This window comes from Schistocerca serialis, chromosome 3, assembly GCF_023864345.2.
Source record: "Schistocerca serialis cubense isolate TAMUIC-IGC-003099 chromosome 3, iqSchSeri2.2, whole genome shotgun sequence".
In the NCBI taxonomy this organism is placed as follows: Eukaryota; Metazoa; Arthropoda; class Insecta; order Orthoptera; family Acrididae; genus Schistocerca; species Schistocerca serialis.
Window position 1 is genome coordinate 440,326,522 of NC_064640.1, and position 6,006 is coordinate 440,332,527.

Below are 6,006 nucleotides of genomic sequence, written 5' to 3' on the forward strand. Positions count from 1 at the left end.
GCAATGTGGGATCCAAGGACTCGTTAATAAACGTTAGGTTCTGGCGAGGCAATGTGTGTGGTGGTTCCTCTGGATAATACAAGATAGGCTGTGTCACGTTAATCATTGTTGTACCCGTGAAAGTAGCTGGTAGGTGAAAATGCTTCCCCACTATTTCACATCCAATGCCATTAATCAATAACCCACTGCCCTGCAATTCAAGCTTTGATATATCTGTCAATCTACCATTTCTGTAACAAGTGGCAACTACGGTCTCTAGTTTGAACACAGAGTAAATCCAATGTTCCCCAACTTTCTGAAATTTCAGTCCCGGAAGTAACACCTTCTTTTCGCGTTCTAAGGTTCCCATATTCCCCAAGAACAACTGCATCTCACACGAATGATTGTGCATTGCCACCTCCTTTGCTGGACAAATAAAAACACTTCCCCTGAAACAGACTGTCAAATCTTCCGTAGACATTACCACATGAGCACTCCTCCATCTTGACACTAACAACACTTCTCGAATTTACACTTGCACCCACTTCCCTAGTGCACCCCATCTAATTGGATACAGGTGTACTGTATAACACTGGTACCGCGAATTGATACCCATCACTGGTATTTGCACTTCTACCTGATCCATAATTACTCTCACTTTAGACATGCGATAGGATAACGGTAAATTCCGCTTCGCCGGAGGCACGACATGATGCACTCCTTCCGAGAATTCTTTCTGCGCTTTCAGCAATGCCTTCAGCATCTGATCTGGACCTAACAAAGTGGCACTCAATTGCCCATGCACTGCGTGATGCATAGCTTCATATAACGCTTCCAATTCGACACACGCATCATCCACCCGGTCTGCTAATGCCAACGAGTTAAAATTTCATAGAGTGGCTATAGGTCCGCCATGTTTGAAGCAAATTGAAGTTCTGGCCGCCATGTTTTCTTTAGTCAAGGCATTCGTCTGCTGTGTCCCGCCCCCTTGTAACTGCGTTTGACTTACTTGAAATAGCCCATACTAGCTTTATTTTTTCTAAAACAAGCAATAGACAGCAGTGATTTCAGTGAACACTGACAGCAAAAAGGGATGTTTTTGTCGAAATATGGCTAAACTTTTCGATGTAGATAACACTACAAGACAACTCAAATAAGTCTGTCCATCCAGTATAACGTTACTTGTTGCCCATAAATTAATGCAATTAGAGCAGGTACCACCAGAATATTACGGTCATACTTCTAAACATGCTTTGGTTGACTATTAGAAACAGTAACGGGCGCAGAAATGCGATATTTTTGTCGCTATTTCAAAGTAAACAGTCAAAGCCTCAAAAACCAGTACACTGTGAACGATAATTTATTTGAAATATGTGTTACAAGTAGTTAACACAAGCATAGTAATTCAATAACAAAGTCGAAGCGTTCTTGGGTGGGGTAATTTCACAAATTTTCGTAAGTAGCTGTATGCCTTGGCAGAATAAAAGTGTAGGGTCAGGGCAAATTTCCTTATTTGCTGAGAATAATGGCATACTTTAGCACTGCACTGAAGTTCCAATAGCTTCTTCAACAAACCAACTACATGTTCACTGTTTAACATATCAGAAACTGAACTACATAGCCTTCTTCTCAAACCAGCAACTAAAGTCTGTAACTGCACTATTCTTCTTTTGTGTCGTACACTAAGTTGCTTCATTTGCTTTACCCGCTTCTTTAGTCGCACATTCTCTGCTTGTACTCTGTTATATTGTGTTTTCAACTTCTTAGGGCTTGGTAGACAGTAATTGTGGTCAGCAGAAACAGATGTGGGTCCGACAGGCACTGAAAGAATGTAGTTACATCATAAGTTTATAACAGAGTTACACCATAAGATTATAATAGAAAGTATGTAATTCAAAGTAATAAGAACACGGAGTAAAATTAAATTATTGACTTACTTTGTGCTAATCATGTCACTGTAATAGCACTATCTTGCAAATTGTCGAAAGATCGCTTTCTGGGTTGTGGTCGTAATACTTTATCTTGCTTTTGTAAATGTGGTGGAAAGTTAAAGATAGTAGATACTGGTTTTGACAAAAGGCGCCTCTGGACATTTGTGTGGTACATATATTTCTCTTCAAAATGAGCTGAACAGAGGTAACTGGCTGTAGTAGGAAACCAGTTTTCTCGCTTCATATTTATAACCCATCTTTTTGTAATTTCCTTATCTTTTAAAGGAAATCTGTAATCAACGATAAATAAATTACTTCCTGCATTTGTCTTAAGCATAATTACAGTTCCAATGCAAATGACTCTTTAATGAACATTAAAAAACGTGTGTAGTATTTCGGTATTAATATACTTATAATATGAAATATTTGTTGTTTTATCGGTGCGATTTGTGCAGTTGAACGCTGAACACACTGCAGGCATGTTGACTTTATATTTTGTAACAAAAAAGTCAACTAAAAAGTTAAATATTGCATTAATATCACAACAGCTGACACACTTCCAACACAAACAACAGTAACGCTTTCCTAATGTTTTGACTAAGGAGAACATGGCGGCCGAGGTAGCGTTGGTTGCCGCTAGGAGCGCTGTAACTAGTATCTCAGCCACTCTATGAAATTTTAACTCGTTGGCTAGTGCCCTCAATAAAACTGTTACTTGTATTTTCCCGTCTATTCGGCTCAATCTCGCCTGTATAGCCTCTATATCCCCATTCAACAGTTTCCTGGTATTTGCTGCATACTGTTCCAGGTCTGACGTCAACTCCCGCACTGTTCTAGTGACATTCAATATCCCCTGCTCCATGTTACCTATACGTGTCGTGTGCCAATCCACTTTCTCCTCTGCCAACTCCTGCACCTCCCCCACTGTACTATTTAAGCTCCTTATATCTTCCTCGTCCGCGGTTCCAAACACTGTTTCCACAATTTTCCCCCTGCATCCAACCACCCTCGTCTCCTGCGAACGAGCGTTTGTGGGACCACTTCCGTTACTTGTTGCAGCTACCTGCTCAGCCTTCCGTATGAGAGCTTCAATTCCTGATACTCGTTCCGTATGTCTTGAAACAACCCCTCCTTCTCCGTGGCCGCCTGTAGCGCCATAAACCTATCCTGTAGTGTCCGTACATCATTCCTCACTCCCCATATATTATACATGAACACAATTGTCCACCTGCGGCTTGACAATACCACATCTAATTGTCTTGCAAACAAAATTCCCTTACCTAGTGGTTGCACCTGCACCGCCTCTCCTCTGCAACAGTGTAGCAGTACCAGACTGACGAAAAGTTTCCCGGGCCACATCCTGGCACAGCACCCGAAGGAAAAGGAAGCCGTGTCAATCGCTCCCTTCCTTACCACGTCTAAAACACACAAATGACAAGTAAAAACTACACATACCCTATTACCTAATAACAATAAATACGACATGTTCTTCCCCGAGGACACTTAATCTACTTATACTTAGACCTAAGCGCGTAAGGAACGTTCCTCTGCTGTTCTTTTAGCTTCGGTATCCTCACATCCTTTGTTACTGCTGGAGGAATCTGCGATAACGCATCCACTGCGCCCTTAAACGGCTTAATCCTACTCACATGAACTACTGACGACTTAGTTGGTACCTGCAACTTTATGTTCACTGGAGACACTATTTCATTTACCTGATATGGTCCAGAATATTTCGTCAAAAACTTCTTCGTTTTACCCTTCGGAACATAAGGATTAGCCAACAATACCCATTGACCAATTCTGTATTGCGGCAGTTAACCTGTTCTTTGCCCAATACTCTCTTGTTTCTCCAAAGCTTTAGTACTAGTACGCCGTACCCTTTGCCAAATCTCTCTCAATTTCTTGGCGAAATTCTGCACTGACTCATCCTGTGAACCTACCTGAGGTTTGAGCACATCAAATGGTGATGGCATTTTCCGACCATAAATTACCTCGTACGGAGAGAGCCCCATTCCTGTATGAACTTTCGCGTTTTATGCGCTTGTCAACAGATTTAAATACACGTCCCAATCCGTGTGTTCTGAATTTACGTAATGACTAATGATCTTAACTAACGTCCTATGAACCCATTCTGTTCGTCCATTCGACTGAGGATGAAATGCGCTTGTCCGCAATTTCTTAACTTTCAATAAACGGCATAACTGCTTCATCAGCTCCGACATAAAGTTACTACCCTGATCTGTAATTATAGTATCACGCACACCATACTTCAGCAACCAGTTATTTACTAAGGCTTGCACAACAGTGCTTGCCTTCTGATCTGGAATAGCTACCATTACCAGGTATCGGGAAAAATGATCTAATATTGTTAATACGTATCGATTACCCGCTTGGGTCTTATTAAATGCTCCGATTACGTCTAATCCGATGAAGGCGAACGGACGATCCGCTTCAGGTAGTCTCTGTAACTAAATTTTCTGATGACTTAAATCTGCTCTCTGCGCACATGGTATACAATTTTGCACATACTGCTCTATATCATTGCGACGTGTCTTCCACCAAAACCTTTCAGCTACGCGTCTATCAGTCGTTCTTTTACCACAATGACCCGACAATACATGGTCGTGCGCTTGTTTCAACACTTCTTCAAATGGTTCAAATGGCTCTGAGCACTATGGGACTCAACTGCTGAGGTCATTAGTCCCCTAGAACTTAGAACTAGTTAAACCTAACTAACCTAAGGACATCACAAACATCCATGCCCGAGGCAGGATTCGAACCTGCGACCGTAGCGGACTTGCGGTTCCAGACTGCAGCGCCTTTAACCGCGCGGCCACTTCGGCCGGCAACACTTCTTCCCTCAGCGACTCCGGTACTACGACGCGTAGTCCGCACTTCGTCTTCCTGCAACGCAACCCATCCTGCATTTGAAACTGAGGTTGCGTTCAGAACAATTGACACTTTCTGTCAGTGGCTTGCGCCTTTATCCACTCCTTCTCACTTAAAAAATGGTTCAAATGGCTCTGAGCACTATGGGACTTAACTTCTGAGGTTATCAGTCCCCTAGAACTTAGAACTACTTAAGCCTAACCAACCTAAGGACATCACACATATCCATGCCCGAGGCAGGATTCGAACCTGCGTCAGCAGTGGTCGCGCGGTTCCAGACTGTAGCGCCTAGAACCGCTCGGCCACCCCGACCGGCTCCTTCTCACTTATGCCCACAACTTGTACAGCTGCTATTTTTCTACTAAGCGCATTTGCATTCGTATGTTTTATCCCTGGTTTGTGAATTACCTCGTAGTCAAATTCACTTAGTTTCAGGGCCCATCTCGTTAAACGACTCGAAGGATCTTTCAACCCCAACAACCACTTAAATGTTGCGTGATCTGTAATCATCTTGAACTTACGCCCATATAAATAACAGCGAAAATACGAGACACCGTAAATCACTGCTAACATTTCTTTCTCTGTAGTTGAATAATTCTTCTCTGCCTTATTCAGTTGCCTGGAAGCATAAGCCACTGGATGTTCCTGTCCATTAACCCTCTGAGAAAGAATACAACCTACAGCAATATTACTAGCATCACAAGATAGTATGAACTCTTGTTCGAAATCAGGAAGTATCAACACTGGGTCTGATGTTAGTATCTGTTTGAGCTTCTCGAATGCCTCCTGACACTGTGCTGTCCATTCAAACTTAACACCTTTCTTTAACGGTCTCGTTAATGGATGCGCAATTTCCGCGAACCCCTTTACATATCGTCTGTGGTAATTACATAAACCGACATATTGCTGAACTTGTTTAGTGGTCTGTGGTACTGGAAAACCACGCACAGCCGACGTTAGACGAGGATCCGTTCTTACCCCATCCTGACTGATAATATGCCCAAGATAAGTCACTTGCGTCTGAGCAAACTGACATTTCTCGAAATTAAGCGTAAGATTTGCCGCTCTTAGCCTACTAAATACTTCGTTCAGTCGTTCCACATGCTCTTCTATATTACGCGAAAAAGTAACAATATCATCGAGGTATACCATAGCAATCTTCGATTTCAGTCCCCGAAGCACACCATCTAACAGACACTGGAAA